Source organism: Neophocaena asiaeorientalis, unplaced genomic scaffold (genome assembly GCF_003031525.2).
Source record: "Neophocaena asiaeorientalis asiaeorientalis breed wild unplaced genomic scaffold, Neophocaena_asiaeorientalis_V1.1 scaffold78, whole genome shotgun sequence".
NCBI classification, from domain to species: domain Eukaryota; kingdom Metazoa; phylum Chordata; class Mammalia; order Artiodactyla; family Phocoenidae; genus Neophocaena; species Neophocaena asiaeorientalis.
In genome coordinates, this window is record NW_020175018.1 from 10,030,864 (window position 1) to 10,048,695 (window position 17,832).

The following is a 17,832-nucleotide window of genomic DNA, read 5'->3' on the forward strand; positions in this document are numbered from 1 at the left end:
CTATTTTGTGAGGATAAATTCCATTTGTAAGGGCAAACACAGAGCGGAGGTAGCCCTGGAGCTGAGGAGCAGCTTTGATTCTTCATAGAATTTGTGAGTCCACAGCTTTCTGATCAACCTTGCGCTGCTCTGTAATCTCATATTTCTCTCTCTGTGGGTCGAAGATCTCACCTTCTGGGTGCTTGGGCTTACACAGCTTCTTCTTCTTGAAGTAAGCATCAGTGAGATGTTCTAGGATTTTTCACACCACTGATATCAATTTTGATAGAGGTGGCCATGACAAATTTCTGGTGTGTTCTGCGGAGAACTCGATTGAGGGACAGAGGCCCAGTCACAAGTAGCAAGCCACTGCTCAGATGCTTCAGAAAGATGACCCTCTTGCCTCCGTGGCGCCCAGTGAGGCAGATCAGAATGGTCCCAGGAGTGATGCCAGCATGCAGTTTTCTCACGTTTACTGAAGGGTTTTTTGCCATGACTTAACAGCTTTCCAGGCACATTTTCAGTAGGATAATACCTAGGCGTTTTGCGAAGTTAACCACTCGGGTACCACCATTCTTGTCACCACCAACTGGTTTTGTGACAGTAGCAAGGACCATCACCTTTTTCTTTTCAACCTTGGATTTAGCTGCTGAATACTTCATCTTGTACAAGGCCTTTCTGGAATACATAACCAATCAGGAATACTGGCCAATTCCTCTGACCAAGACAGGGTTTCAGCTGCAGTGGGGCTTCCCCTTCTTAACCTTTTTAACCCTGTCACCAGCATCAGCCTTTTTTTTTTTCTTTTAATTTTTATCGGAGTATGGTTGCTTTACAATGTTGTGTTAGCCTCCACTGCACAACAAAATGAAACAGCCATATACACACAGATATACCCTCCCTTTTGGACTTCCCTCCCATTTAGGTTACCACAGTACATTAGGTAGAGTTCCCTGACCTATACAGTATGTTCCCATCAGTTGTCTAATTTATACATAGTATCAATAATGTATACGTGTCAATCCCAGTCTCCCAGTTCCTCTCACCCCACCCCTTTCCCCCTTGGTATCCATACATTTGTTCTCTACACATCAGCCTTCTTGGCTTCACATTTTTTCTCTTTAGTATCTGGCTTCTCAGCTTTTTCACTGCCATCTTGTAAGATGGGAAAATAGAGTTAGCCATTATTATCATAGTTGGGAAAGTCATTCTGATCTTCACCCTCCAAGCCACAAATATAAGTATACTTGTGAAATAGACTTCTTGATTAAAAAATATAAACCACTTTGCAGCAGCTCTAGGGAAACTGTTCCACTCTGTGCACACATAGAGAATAGGACCTTTTATTAAGTCATCACTCGGTGCTATTATTGAGATGTTGGCTTCTTGATGAAGCTACAGCATTCATGTGAAAACTGACCTCTGGGTCAACCATTCAGATCTCAGATCACCAGACCAATGAAATAAATGACTGGGGCATGTTTGAGAGCTACAGATACTAGTCTACCATGCCCAACTAAAATCATACTCTACTTGTATAATACATGCATCCTTTTAATTTTTGATACCTGTTATAAGGTCTGTCAGCTTAGGGGTAAAGTTCATCTTCTAACAGTATCATGCATTAGCATTAGCACAAACATAATGTAGCATTCTTACTTCCGAACATGTATCTCAAAACTAAGTGAAATACCAAAAATGTCACTCTTCCAGAGTGGGGAACCATTACTTGGTATACAGCACTTCTGATCTGACTTTAGCAATCCAGTTTCTGCATGTGCTTCACATTCCTGAATAAGTCAAAGTGACCATATTTTTAGAATATTAGCTAATGATGTCAAGATGAGAAGAGTGTACTCATAAGGTCAACAAGGCAGACTGAAATACAAGCTGACCTGGAAACAAGTTGTGTAGACATACTGGTTGCTTACAGTCACTACCATGTTACAGTCTTCGTGTTTTCAGTTCATGATATTTTTTTTTTTTTTTTTTGCTGTACGCGGGCCTCTCACGGCTGCGGCCCCTCCCACTGCGGAGCACAGGCTCCGGACGCGCAGGCTCAGCGGCCATGGCTCACGTGCCCAGCCGCTCTGCGGCATGTGGGATCTTCCCGGACTGAGGCACGAACCCATGTCCCCTGCATCGGCAGGCGGACTCTCAATCACTGCGCCACCAGGGAAGCCCACGATATTCATTTTTTAACTTGTTCCACATAGTATTAAGTAGCCTAATGTTATTTTGCTTTATTTCCTAAAAGCCATTAAGTATTACAATTCCTTCCCATTCCACACAGAGATCTACTTCTGTGTCACATGCCCAGGGCCAGCACTGCCTCCCTGTTTGCAAGGACATGTCCTAAATCCCACAACAGCATCCTTCTCCAACACCACTAATTGGTTTTGGACTTCATTCTTTTCCTTGGAAACACAAAAAGGTATCTTTAAAAAAAAAAAAATGGTCAGGGACTTCCCTGGTGGCGCAGGGGTTAAGAATCCACCTGCCAATGCAGGGGACACGGGTTCGAGCCCTGGTCCAGGAAGATCCCACATGCCGTGAAGCAACTAAGCCCCTGCGCCACAACTACTGAGCCGAGGCTGCGCTCTAGCGCCCGTGAGCTACAACTACTGAGTCCGCGCGCCTAGAGACCGCGCTCCGCAACAAGAGAAGCCACCGCAATGAGAAGCACGTGCATCGCAACAAAGAGTAGACCCTGCTCGATGCAACTAGAGAAAGTCCACATGCAGCAATGAAGACCCAATGCAACCAAAAATAAATAAGTAAATAAAAATAAAATAGAATAAAATAAATTTTTAAATGGCCAGTTTAAAAAAGAAGTTAAGAATTTAAACAAGCAATTTTCAAGGGGCACAACTGTCCCCATGACTAAAAATGGAGGTGGCATTAACTCTGAAGTTTGGTTTTAATTTTTGCATCTGCCATTAAAGCAATGTCTTCTAAATACTAGACTCCTTAAGGTACAAATGGCCCTTAGGATCTCCTCTATCAGAATATGGTGCTGAGATTCCAAGAGTGTGAGGCCTAGAGTCAAACAGCCTATGTATGAATCCCATCTCTCCCATTTACCAGGCCAAGTCACATAACTGCTCCCAGTTTTCTCATCTGCAAAATGACAGTAATAATGTAACTCTCCTTATAAGACTGCTGCACATAATTAGTACACGGTAAGCACACAATAAATTTCAATTTAAGAAAAAAGACAAACGCTTAACTACAAGATTTTCAGAAAAAGATAATGATCACAAACTAAGTACTTATGATACTAATTTTGCACATGAATAGAGTTGCTAAATCACAATTCAGCTAAGAAATTGGTTTGGGACAAAATTTTTTCCTTTCAACAGGAAGAACACAAATACTTCATGCTCTAATCAAGAGAGACATTAAGTTTTTATGATTTAGAACTTAAAGTGGTAAAATTCTAGATAGAGCATATGAGCTAGATAATAAAATTTCAAACCCTTGTTCTAAAGTCTCCATTACTTCATACCAGGGCATGCTGACAAATCTTACCCTGGGATAAGCTCTGGGTTGAAACCCTGGGTTCAAAGTGTCAAAGAACAGCGAATCATATATTTTAGCTTATGCCAAGTACTAGAAAAATTTTATCAACGTATCAATTATACCAAGTTTGACCTGCCATACACTACACCAGTCTGGCCTCTGGGATTAGAAACCTATTAGGAATAGGTTTCACAAGATGATTTATCAAGAATCCACAGTAAATGTTCAAAGATATAACCTAGCACAGACAAAGTACAACATAGTAGACAGGAAAATCAATTCATGGGGACTTCCCTGGTAGCGCAGTGGTTAAGAATCTGCCTGCCAATGCAGGGGACACGGGTTCAAGCCCTGGTCCGGGAAGATCCCACGTGCCGCGTAGCAGCTAAGCCCGTGCACCACAACTACTGAGCCTGCACTCTAGAGCCCGCAGGCCACAACTACTGAGCCCTCATGTCACGACTACTGAGGCCTGCGTGCCTAGAGCCCGTGCTCTGCAACAGGAGAAGCCACCGCAATGAGAAGCACATGCACCACAAGGAAGAGTAGCCCCCACTCACCACAACTAGAGAAAGCCCACGCGCAGCAACGAAGACCCAGTGCAGCCAAAAATAAATTAAATAAATAAATTTGTTTTAAAAAAGATTTCTGCCAAATTAAGATCGATAGTTAGCACAGCAGCATTTTCAAGAATGTTCAATTTGTCTCTATCCCAGCTCTCTGCTGCTCCTGCAGCTGGAAAGAGCCAGGGCAGAGAGGGGACCTCTGCTGGTAGAAAGATACAGTCTGCTCTGGGCTGCAGGTAATGGGGGAAAAGATGGGGTACAGGAAAAGGGAGAGAAGAAAAGGGCAAAAAATGACAGGGTAGCAATTTAGAAGAAGGAAACTGACAACAAATTCTGTAAGTTCTACAAATTAGATTCAGCAAATTGATTTTTGTTGAACTGAATACTGGGTAAAGTGGATATTTGGCAAGCCAGTTTCAATGACTTGGATTTCGGTGAACTGGCTTGCTTACCCAAGAAGTAGGTATATTAACGTTACTTACAGATAAGGAAATTGAAAAATGTTAAATAACCTTCGTACAGTAACACAGCTGCACTCCAGATTCTTCACACACTACATCAATTCATCCTCCAGTAACTTGTGTGGTGATTCTACATCCTTTCAGCACCACTACCCTCCAAAAAAATCAAAAAAGTAGGAGAGACAGGCTTTAAACCCAGGTCCAACTAAAGCTCATGCCTTAACACACCTAGTTAATCACTACATCATAATAATAGTTCTCTGAAATAATTTTAAATTGTCACCCATACCAATGCAGTTTGTCTACCACACTACAACAACTATTTATTCTACCCTCTTCTGCAAAAATTAGTATCTGCTGTTCAGAGGCTGAGTGGCACTGCTGCTGCCAGACTAAACTAGAATACTTTCAAGGCAAAAGTCAAGATTGTAGAGACATTATTACTTTATTTAGGCTGGACAACCTTATTACTCATGATTTTAGATCAAATTTTGCACAACTGAAATTGCTTGAGAACCCATACTACCATCTTTAGGGATCCCACACTGACAATCCCTGATGTGTGTGTACATATACACACATACACACACACACACAAACACACACACACACAGGTATATAGTTTTATGATCAATTATTTTGGTCAAAGTGTAGGCTAGCCTCATTAAGTAAATGTAAAAACTAAAATAATCCTTAAGTCTACACAATCTATATAAGACATTAGTGCTTGCTCAAACTGTTTGCCTTACTACTGGGGTCTTCAGGGATTTATCACATTTATGATGCTAAGAGAAATGTCTTATCTCACCTACTGACACATAAAACTTGACTTTTCTTGTAGCAACATGTTCAACTTTCCTCCTATCAATAAGATAGTAGTTCAAGGCTCTCTAAACAACTGAAAATATATTTTGCTCTTTTTGGTAAGCAGAAAAATTCTCTACTCATAGATCTTATGATACAGCCCAAATATAAAGCATTTTTGCCTCAGCATAATCAGGAACTTTTACTAACAAAGTTCCCACTCCTGTAAAATATTTTAAGAATGAATTAAACTGTTACTTTTAAAAGGCATTAAACATTTATTCTGATTTTGAACACTGGGTTCAAAAATCTCTTCATGTTAAGATGGGGAAAAGAAAGATCTTTTAAGCAAACTGACACTTTGAAAAACATCACCCTACCTTAAACCTCTTCAAATACATATTTCAAATGCTCAACGAAGAAATGACAAAGCTAATTTTTTTTTGTCCATTCCAGGCTTCTCTTCTGCACTTTAAAAGTGCCTCTTATTATTTCTGATTTTCAACGTACACCCAAGGCTACCCTTAATGTTTTAGCAAATAGAATATGATTCTTCCTAACCTCTTGTGAAAACAACAAGGACTATAAATTTAACTCAAGACAACTTTTGTCCTTCAGTTAGATTCAAGGTCATCTCAAGGCTTTTAATTACTAACCAGGATTTGAGAGGGTCTGCAATTGGTATAGTCGAGGGAAAGAGCAGCTGGCTTATTCACTTTCTTATTAAAGAGCCTTATAAAAACTGTGTCTTGGCAAATTGCAAACTCTCTTACCACCAGTGGTGAACACAAAGAAGCAGAGCAAATGATCTTCAAACATTTGTGTTTACTCTCAATCAACCTCAACTTTTAAAATTACTAAAAGACTCTTAAATCTTAATTTCAGCAAGTATGATTTATGATTTAATTCAAAATTTGTAGACAGCCAGACTCTGAAAATATCTGTTTCCATTCTGAAACCAGCCCTGTTAAAAATTATGAATGCCCTTCAAATTAGCATAAAATTTATTTAGGTTTTTCACTATCAAACCCTGTGCAGGGTCAGTGTTTCAGCCACTGAGGAAGCCATGCAGATTATGCAGATATCTAAAGGAATGTAAGTTTAACTTCTCTCTCCATGTACTTAATTTCCAATCAAATTCAGTTTTAAGTTTCACGACACATTCAAGACTTTGAGGAAGTTGATACAGTTGTATTTGAAGACAGAGAGACACCCCCCCACCCCAATCCATCCTCCTGAAATTTTCAGAGGCAACCAGAGAAGGCTCCAGAGTGTCTTTGTGACCCATTCACCCATGATCTATAAGAAAAAGAAGGCAGCCTCAGAAGGGTCCTTAAGCACTGCTCTGACCAGGCTGGAGATACTGGGGTGGGGGGTAGAAGACAATGTGCATGGGGGGCCTGGTGCCAGAAATCTAAAAGATTCAGAGTACAAAAGGCATTGGGAACGACTTCACATATCCCTCCATAACATAAGAACAGAGGAAATAGCCTACCAGTGTCTCAGTTCTATCTCAAGCATGAGGCATTTATTAAAAATATAGTAATAAGTCCTAGACGTTAGTATACAAGATATCTTAGTGTAAATTAAACTGGTTGTTGGCGATGGTACACCGAGGTAGATACATACTTCTAAAAATTTATCCCCCCCAAAATAAGCCAAAATAAAAGAAAGCACAAGATAGTCTGAGCAGTAGTGTTATACCAGTGAGAAACTAAAAACTATCTTAATGTCCAACACTGAAAAACAATGGGCTGTCATATAGCTATTAAAAGTTTTAAATAAGTTAATGTTGAATCAGTAAAGTTTATAACATGAGAAAAAGGCTTAAAATTAAACAAAAAGCATAAAACATAACGGTATATACTGTATGATCAGAACAATACGCAAAAAAACTAGGATTTGAAGAGTCTAGAAGAAAACATAAGAAAATGCTAATAAAAGTTGCTTGGAGACAAGATTATACGTAATTTTCCCTTCAGTTTCCATATTTTCTACAGTGATTACACATTTCTAATTTTAAAATCATTAGATTCCTAAACAGCTCACACCTAAGGAACCTAAGGGCCACAGGCAATTCAAGCACAGAACTCAGAGATCACACCATTTAAAATCTAAATACAAGATAGAGCTAAATCCCTCCTGCTTGTATGCAAGCACTTCCAACTGTGTTGCCCAGGAAGCGTCCCTTAAACAACGCTCTAAACTTGCTTTCCAAACACAGCATTGGAAACACTGGGTACCCTTCGGCCAGGAGCCTTATCTATGCTCCTGAAACTAGCTTTGGAGAATATATTTACAGTACTTCACACACTTCATACTACCCATAGATGCTCGGTAATTGTTCTTCTATTAATGGGCACACTATATGAAAAGCAAACTTACTTTGAAATATTTTTAAAAGGCTCACGGCAGATAGTGCATTTTATCTTCAAATGTTAAATGCATTTTTTCATCACAGTAGTACTTTCAGTAACTGCTCACCAGCAGTTAGCTCTGAATTCCAGCCAGCCCAACTATCTTTCAGATTTAATCTGTCAGCAAGTAAGGGAATATTTTTTTGTGGGAAAGCAATTGTAATTTCCCACATTAGGTGATTGATTAAGTTCTCTCCCCTAAAAGGCTGATTAGTTTCCTGGTGCCAGTAAAATGATTGATGAATATTTCAACTGCAGCTCCCTTGCTAACCCCCCTCCACCCCTCCCCCATACATTGCCGCCCCTTTCCTGCTGGGTTCCCTTTTTCCAGACCAACAGCATTTAAGAAGGTTTTGCAATTTTCCTTAATGAATCCAAGTTCTCAAACTCAGAGCATTTGATCTTAAGAGGACAGGACTCTTCTCAATGCTGAGTGAGTTTTGCAGATAAAAATTCCTTTACAAGGAATAAGAGAAAACTCTGAAATGAACTGTGGGTTTAACTCAATGAATGAAAATGTACTTACAAAAGAAAAGTGTGACATTGAGGGGGTGGGGTTATAAATGAGAAGAAAAGTGATCGTGTTAAAAAGAAAAAAACACAAATGAAAACTCTACATTGAATTTCGAGTTTACATTACAAATTGTCATAATGTCATAACTTTAACTGCAAACATTTCTATGCGGTAGACCCAGAGAACAGAATTTACATGTAAATTATGTAATCCTACAGACTTTACAGCAGCCAGGTATTCTAAAATTTAAACAGGGAAACAAGGTATGGTAAGCATTAAGGAATGTAAATATTGTTTGAGGGATTATTGAACAGTATCTGTAATCAAAATCATCCCAATGAATTTGGGCTGTGAGTACCATAGTTATTTGCTTTAGGCAGGGCTTTCCTAAATTGCAACTTCCTGTTTTACCCAATTCATTTCATCACAAAGCTGGAAAATTCCTTCAGGGATTATCTAATTTAGCTCCTTCATTTTATACATGGACCCATGGAGACATGCCTTTATAAGAGAGCTAGAATGAGAACCCAGGCAAAACCTAGGCACATCAACTATTTCCTGAACCTCATACCTCCTCAAATAATGTAGTTGGCCTCCTCTCACAAGTCCTTTCCTGCTCAAACTACATTGCTACCACAATCTATTAACCCCCACTGCCACATCAGTCTCACCATCTCCTTGCTAGGAAATCACTATCTATATTTTACAAGCTTTAGACAACTGGTTCTTATATCTCCATTTTCAAAGGGTCACATCAACCTTAGATTTGTCCTCCTCTTTTTCATATAGCCAGCTTTTGTGTGGCAGAAATAAAAAAGGTATAGGGGACAAAGCTCATCTTTTTCCTAAACCACATTCCCCAACATAGTCAAGCAAACAGCCAGGGGTTTACTGGCCATCGCATCTTAATCTGGTGTATCTGGTCACTTTAGGTATAATGAGAGCTACATTTCCAAACAGAAATGTAGCTATATTCTGGTTCCAGGAGGGCCTGTCAAACCTTGGATTTAGCTTCAACACATGGCTTGACTTACATACTTGCCCCAATTTTCTGAAGTGACTGAAAAGCACATTCCCTTCCCTTATATTTTGCAGACTTTCTCTGACTACCAGCAAAGAACTCAGACTCAAAGGGCTCTGATTAAAGCAAAAGACTCAAGATTCCTGACCTGACCGCTTTCATTCGTCCATTCATTCAACATTCATGAAACACCAATTTCTTGTGTTTTTAGTGCTGACGCTACAGATACAAGATATGATATCCCTGCCTTGAATGGCTCAAAACCCCTTCTTTCCTTAGCACTCAAGGATTATCTCTGATTCTGCAAAATTATTTTCTGCTCAGTTTTCTGGTTGGCTTATTAAAGCTAACATGAGAGAAAGAAAAAAAAATCACTTGCAACTCTAAGGGTGGATCTCTGTGACTCTCTAATCTATCGGGAGTTGAGTTCTGGGCCTCCTCAACAACTATAAATGGCCTGGATTCACAAGTGTCTGCTTTGAGGCAGACACTATGCTTGGCACTCTACAGACTTTGTCACGAGTCCTAATAACCCTACCCTCAATTTCAGAAACATTATCATATGTGGGGAGAAGGAGTGGAAGGAGAGATTAAACCTAGGAAACAAATGATTAACGGTGTTACTAACTGTAAAATCTAGGGCTTAACCTCTGTGGGCTTCAGTTTTCACATCTGTAAAATGGAGATGATAATAGAACACCTACCTCATAGGGTTATGAGAATAAAGTGAGTTGATATATGTAAGGTGCTAAGAATATTATATAATAACAACTATATAAATGTTAGCTATTATTATTCAATGAGAACACTAAAGTTCAGAGAAGTCAAGAAACAAAGTCACACAGTTGTGATCTTTGTTCTGCCACACTCCAGAGTCCCTGCTCTTTCCCTCTCACACTATCTAACCAAAATCCTTCCTCCTTTGCTGAGACTACTACTGCAACTTCCAAAACAACAAAGCCCTCTGAATAGATATCAGTGGGGGATTTCCCCCAGGTGGTTTATTATCCTGCTAAAAAGGCATTTTGGAGGAAGGACTGTAAGGCTAGAGAGAAGCCTCCTAGCAGGTTAGATTTCGAGAGCACAGCAAAAATATGGAAGAAAAAAAACAAATCTGCCTCAGTTATTAAGCTTAGTAATTAGCACGATTTAACTCATCTGAAACTTGAAATAATATCCAAGCATTAAAATGAAAAAGGAAAGGCATGTATCTTCTCATTACTAAGCTGCCCCCCCACCCTGCCTGGAGAACACAAAAATGCTTTGAAAGGTACATTACGTGAAACTCCAAGAACATCAAGATAACTAGAGAGCTCTCAGGAAGGTAGCCCAAATATCACACTGATCGTTCATCATCCACCAATCTTCATCTTAAATTCTGATCCAGTTACTCCTTACTGTTACTCACATTGTTCTGTGACATTTCTTCTGCCAGCAAGCTCACTACCTAGCAACTACCCTAAGGAGAAAATCCCTAACCCTTTAACAACACAGTAATTGACTTACACTAAAATGTTACTCACACTAGGAAAGGGTATTCTTAACACCAGAAGAGGAGATACTTCTCCTATACAGATTTTATTACCACCTCTCTCAGTGCAAACCAGGTTAAAGGAAAACCAATCTACAAATTGACTTTGCCAAAATCACAACTTTAGAAGTCTCTGTGAAAGCCAAACATGTCTACTGAAAGCAAACAAGCAAACTATTCTTTTATGTTCATAATTTTGGGTTCTTTTCTTTTACTTATTTTTTTAATTGAAGTATAGTTGATTTGCAATGTTGTGTTAATTTCTGCGGTACAGCTAAGTGATTCAGTTATACATCCATATACACATTCTTTTTTTTAATATTCTCTTCCATTATGGTTTATCACAACTATTCTTGATGGAAGTTTTAAAAAGCAAGATAGGATTTTTATCTCGTAAGTATTTAATTTTTATAGCAATGATTCTTATCAAGTAATAAAGTATTTCTGTGTTGTCAGATTTATTTCCACAATTATAAATCCACCCTTGGTGAGGAAACAGGTTCTACTGGAAAATTTCTAACACAAATAATTAACAGTTAAGCAACAGGTTTCATGCAGCAGGTAACAAAAGCCTTATCAGAGAACTCAGTGACGTGAACTTCATTTAGTCTCAAGTAAAGAAAACTTAATATGAACTCATTTTCATTTTTCTTCCTCCATAGCCCCTTTACAGAGTTTTTAAAAAGAAAGAAAGGGTCTTCCCTGGTGGCGCAGTGGTTGAGAGTCCACCTGCCAATGCAGGGGACACAGGTTCGTGCCCTGGTCCGGGAAGATCCCACATGCCACGGAGCAGCTGGGCCCGTGAGCCATGGCCGCTGAGCCTGCGCGTCCGGAGCCTGTGCTCCGCAACGGGAGCGGCCACAACGTTGAGAGGCCCGCGTACCGCAAAAAAAAAAAAAATCTGTTTAATTATGTCCTTTTTCAAACAATGGTTTTAAAGGGAAAAATTAAGAACACAGAAATTTTGACACTACAATGATGGGATGGAAGAGCAAGCATTCACAGACCTCTGAAATGCTTTTATAGACAGATACAAAATTCCCTGATACTATGAAATATAAAGAGTTGGAAATAAAGAGTTGAGAGGGCTATCTACCTCTTCCACATGAAGAATTTAGTTGTGCATTTCTCTCTCTCAAAATTATAATTCTTGAGTATATTTTCTAAAAAACTACAAATTGTTTCCAATGCAAACAGTTGTTCAAGCAAGTATCTACGTTTGATATATCCTTTGCTAATATCACCACTGCCATTCCAATGTGCTACAGCTTATTACTCAAACAATTCCATCATTATTACCAATTTCTCTTTATGATTTCTCACTCTGAGATGAGAGCAAAATCATTACTCTGGTTCAAACCACCCACAGAGTGTATCTTCAAATCAATTGCCCAGATTTGTTTCCAGAATACATTACATGTTGCTGCCTAGGGAATTGGTTTAGGAAACATTATACTTGGCAGCTGACTTATCAACAGTGCCCATAGAATTGACACCAACCTAAAGGCCAGAGTCTGTCCAGAAAATAGAAAAATATGCTGCTACCGCCATCTGTGGTTTATGCTTGAATAGCTTCTCCCATGTAAACAAACTGAAAGGTGTAAGGTTCGCAATTAAGATCCAAAGACTTCATCATTTAAAGATACTTTTTAAAATTAACTCTTAATATAACAAACTATACAGTTTATTAAGTATATGACATAAGAATCTGTGATTCTCTATTTGAACTTTTTAATATAATGCTGATGGAGAAACCACAACTACTTTGAATGAAAATTTTTCCACTGCATAAAGGCTAACTTTTGTTTTCCCCAAACACACATTCCTAAAGAAATTCAAAACACTTAAGTGCCTCCTGTGGACTTATAATAAGGATAATTTCTCTTTTGAAATAGTGATTGTCAATACTAAAACATCCCCCAAATTTTTAAAGCAAAAAATGTATTTTTAAGGAAATTCAGGAATTTTCTATTTAGACATGAGAGTTTGCACCCTTCAAAATAAATTTTAAAGATTCAATTATCCCTATAATTTTTTTTCTAAGAACAACTTCCAAGATGCAAATGAAGCCTCAAAGTAGACTATTTTCGCAACTTATTTTCTCTCAGTTTGCTTTCTCAAATGACAACCACTGTAGCTTAGGGATCAAAAGATTTGGTGCTGCTGGGGGGTGGGGAAAAAAGCAATTCAGGTCCCCGGCAGCCAGATGAGGAAATCCTGGTTCGTTCCCCAATTAAATCACTGTTAATTAGAATTACCAGGTTACATAGTAAAGTCTTTAATTTAAATAATCGTAAACAAAAAAAAAATCTGTTTCTTGAAAAGCTGTTCTCTGCAGGCTACTGTTTAACAGCAGGTAGTAAGGGAAGAATGAAATACAGTAGGAAATGTTTTAATCTTTCAAGTAAAGTTTTCTATTTATAGTTATTTCTAAACCACACTGAAAAGGCAGGTTAGCCACCTCACAATGGTTTTCTTCTAATTTTCCATTATCTAAGGTCTAACAGTCTTATCTTTTTCATAAAGACAAGCCATGGTGGAAAACAAGCAATAAATAAAGACTGGGCCTGATTCTTGGAATGCTGTATATCAAAGTTAATCCAGAGTTTGTTTTTTTGTTTGTTTGTTTGTTTTTTGAGATTAAGTTCAGACGAATCTGAATCTTCGGCTCTAACAGGGACGCAATAACCGAAAAAGAATTAACCTGCTCAGTACTTCTTGCGGACTTTAAATAATGCTGGTATTTCTGAACCCTAGTTATCGATCAAAGGCATCCGTAAGCCCTTAAGAAATTACCTGAACCAGGAAAAAGTTGACCTTAAGAATACAAAAGTTTGAAAGAAAACATTTTCTTTCACAACTTGTTGGTCTCAGAAATACTTTCGAAGTATTACAAAGAGTTGGGTATATTAGATCACTACCTGTGTGGGCATATTCAATAGCTACCTTCTATTTAAAATTGTTTCAAAGACTCTCTTATTCTTTGCTGAAATGCAAGATTTATCTGTTGATTCATAACTGCTGATTTTTCTGACTGTGAACCTTTTTCACATATAAGACGACTGGTTCACACAAAATAAGGCGTTTTTATTGTCCTACTTTAATAGAGTAGATTTGACCAACAACGTAAAATTTACTCGTAAGTGGCATCTTCCCAAATTTAACTTTCAACCTAATTATATAAATGGAAAAAATACTTAAATGGAAAATGTCATTTAACTTGGCTACAACACAAAAGTATACAAGAACCAAAAATTATGACAAGGCCCCGAAGTCCTACATGAGCTCACTGAAAATAGTCTCCTAATGTGGAAGGAGCTATCCCGGCTTTTGAAATTCTGAAGCCAAAAGCTACCATCTGAATACAATTGATTAATGGGCCAATTTATTCAACACAAACCAATAAATACCCACCTAGTTATAAAAACAAAGTGATGGTGTCTTAATACAGGATGAAACTCACAAATACAGCCCCAGGCCCCAGAACACGCAAGCATCATTAGCAATTTAAAGCCATCTTGCACACAAGCACTAGAAGTGGTATGGAAACTTCCTTTACCAATATCATACTTGCAGTTGGCATTTCTACCCTCCAATCTCCACTAACCTAAACCTAGATATTTAAACCTTTGCTCCACAACCCCAGGAAAAAGTAGAAAAATCTGAGAAACCAAGAAGTTATGAATACAGAATACATGATTTGGGCATATTTTAGGAAATTTACCAGCAGTTTTTTCATTAGCTCATCTCCCTCCTCCCCCTGGCTAACTCCCTTTCACATGCTAATTCATGCAGTATACACACACACACACACACACACACACACACACACACACACTTTTGCTATAGAATTCAGAATGATTTATGGATTAAGAACATGTCATGTTCATATTCTGATTACATGAAGCAGAAATGCTCAGAAAGAAGATAGTGGATGGTAAATATGAGATTGGAAATGTGGTCATCTCACACCTCAGCTGCTCAAAATCACCAATGAATCTGTTCATTGTTGCCTTTCACTGTTCTTTGGAGGTCACAGAACCTACTAAAAAAACACCTGTCTGCTGTTTTACTAAAGAACAACTGTACTATAGTATGTTTTTTTTTTTAATGGAAGTAGAAAATTCTGAGGTGACTCAGAACTAACTTCATCTTTAAAGTCACAGAACTGAAAAGTTAGACTGTCATGGAAAACAACTGCTAATGTATTTTCAGGGATAAACATTCGGATGCTATGGTCTTAGCAAAAAAAGGGCATGATGGTATTTAGTGAACTCTCCAATTCCTCGAAAGTGTAATTATATAAAACATGCCTTTAATTACTTAGAGTGGCTTATTATCTTCCTTTGCTTGAAATATTTAAGTCTACTCCCTTATTCTCTGAAAATAAAATGAACAAGTGCAATATTCAGCATATACTTCCTCAAATTATTCATCTTCCTTTAAAATTATGACTGAGTTCATGTTTGTCATCAAAACCTAAAAGCAACAACTGAAAATATCTAGCGCAGTCAGCACAGGGAATTCCTGGAAGGGTGATGGTGCATCAAAAGGCTAGCAACTCTACTGCAATAGAATAATAAAAACCATTAAAACCATTTAAAGGACTGTAAATTCAGCATCAGTGGCATTTCTGGCAGGAAAACATTTCTAAAATTCCACCTCCAGTTTATTTCTTCATGACACAAACCAAAAGACCTCCTATCTAGATAGCTATCTACTGCAAATAGTTCATATAAAATAGAAATCAGTTGCTAGGATAAAAAGCCAGGAGAATTCATTTTCTCTGCTTGGAACCTAAGCAGTTTCATTTACTTTTGGAGAAAAATATTAATTAGTAAGTGAACGAGAAAAAAAAAAAAGGTCCCACCATTCCAAACTTTTTTTTTCTTTTTTGGTAATTCTTCTGTGAGCATGTTAAGTTATAAAAGATAATGAACATAAATTGTAAAACAGTAGACAATGCTCATTTTTACACTAGAAAATAAAACTTCCCACAATAGTCTAATGTTTCACATATTTTCTGTAAAGCCCATCAAACTGCCAAAATCCCATTCTGTTTTCAACAAAAAGGAAATATTTGTAGCACTAAACTGGACTGATGCCACCTTAGCCTAAATGTATTGCTTGATAACATTCTTTTAAATGGTCCAGACGACTGAGGAAATGAGGCTGTGAAAGGGAAATTTGATTAAGAGTTAAAATTACCACTGAGTTCTTTAAAATGTACTAATGAATAATTAATAGCAAATGCAGTTCCTAGGCTTCCCTTGCAACAATATTCTCAAGTAGAACTGAAAGTACTGTCTGTAGTACAATCCATCAGCTACGTGTCGCACAGGTGGATACAGGAAGTACAGACACACAGAAAGGCATTATGAAAATACACACACTAATATGGGCCATAACATAGATCTGGGACTTGGGTAAAAAATCAGCATGATAAATTTTACATCACGATTTACAACTTTAACACATTAACACCAAACCAAATCACCTCTTAAAAAGCTCACAAGTCAAAAGCACTAAAGAAATCCTTTGTTCCTATGATACTGTCTCCTTCTACCCTAACTGGATTCCAGCCTCCTCCTTTGTGACACGGGATTTTATTGATCTCAAACATGTTCACATTCAGAAATTAGTCTCCAAAGACATCCCAAGGGACTGCCAGCCACCTAGATACCGCACATCACAGACATCTCAGAAAAGGACAAGAGCTTTGAAAACATATCACTATTTGGTCAGCAACATTTAGTGAAGTTAACCAGGCTCTCTTGGAAACAGACTTTTCTCTTAACTGGTAAAAAAAAAAAAAAAATACCAGATCTACTCAAACTGGCAATAAATGTTTGATGAGTTAATAAATTTATAAAGGCGCAGATCCACCCCAAGATTTCTCCCCTTGTGTAGCTCCTCATTCATTCAACAACTGAGCACCCAAGTGACCTATTTTCAGGTTACTTTCTTCACACCTGCCAGGTCACTGTCCTGATTGAGAAACTTCTTGCTAAAGCAATTAATTTTTAGTGCCTCCTAACTGTCCCGGGTGTTTGCATTCAATTTAAAATCTGTTACTTGTTAGACACTCTTCGGTCCTAGATCTTTCAGAGAATTGCGCGTTTATGGCGCAGAGAGGGGAGGAGACACGGATCTCCGAGAGCCTGCCCTTTATTCGGAAATGAGGAGATTTGAAAGGTGGAAGGCAGGGCAAATAAATAAATAAATCGGGTTTGCCGCCGAAGCGTTTGCGGGCCGGTACGAGCACCCTTTGTAATGCAGGCCTCCCGGGGCTAACGCCTGCGCTAATTGCTCCAGGGAGCTTTCCAAGTTCAAAAGTTCACCTTTTACGACCTCACAAAAGCTCCTTACACGTTACCAATAAAAACATTCCGCGGCAAACACTGAGGGGGAAAATATCAAACAGATACAAATAAAACACCCTGCGGGGGTAGCAGAGAGCCGGGGGGAGGAGGGTGAGTCGGGCCCAGCCACAGCCCCGAGGAACCTGAGGACTTGGCCCGGACGTGGGGGCAGGGAGAGAGCGGTGGGAAGGGCCGGGCCAGGTGAGGAATCCTCCGGCCCTGGGCTCCAGGATCGCGAAAGGAAGAGGAGAACTGAGGTTGGGCAGGCGCGGGCCAGGACAGACGGGTTTAAGAAGGGAAGAGGCAGGTGTCCCGGGCACCCGGTCGGGCCGGAGCTCTGAGCCAGCGGGCAGAAGGGGCTGAGCAGGGCGGGGGAGCAGGCGGGCAGGAGAGCGCGGGCAAGGAGCGCAGAAAGGCGGGGTGCGGGGTGCGAAAGAGAAGAGAACCGCTGAGCCGGCAGCTACGGAACTGGGGGACGGCACCGAGGTGGAGGCTGGGGCAGCAACGGAAGCGCGGCACCGCAGAAGAGAGGGAAAGAGGATCCATAAAGGTGAGGGGCAGAGAAAACCAAGGGGTCGAGGGTGTGGCGACGGCAGGGCGCAGAGGGAGAGTCCACGGAGGGAGGAGGGACCCGCGTGGGGGAGAGTTGTGGGGG

The 17,832-nt window shown here is 39.3% G+C and overlaps 1 pseudogene; it reads right to left on the reverse strand.

The window, feature by feature from the left end:
- LOC112411237 (60S ribosomal protein L6 pseudogene) lies at positions 1-668 on the reverse strand (annotated as a pseudogene).
- Between the last annotated feature and the right edge of the window lie 17,164 nt (positions 669-17,832).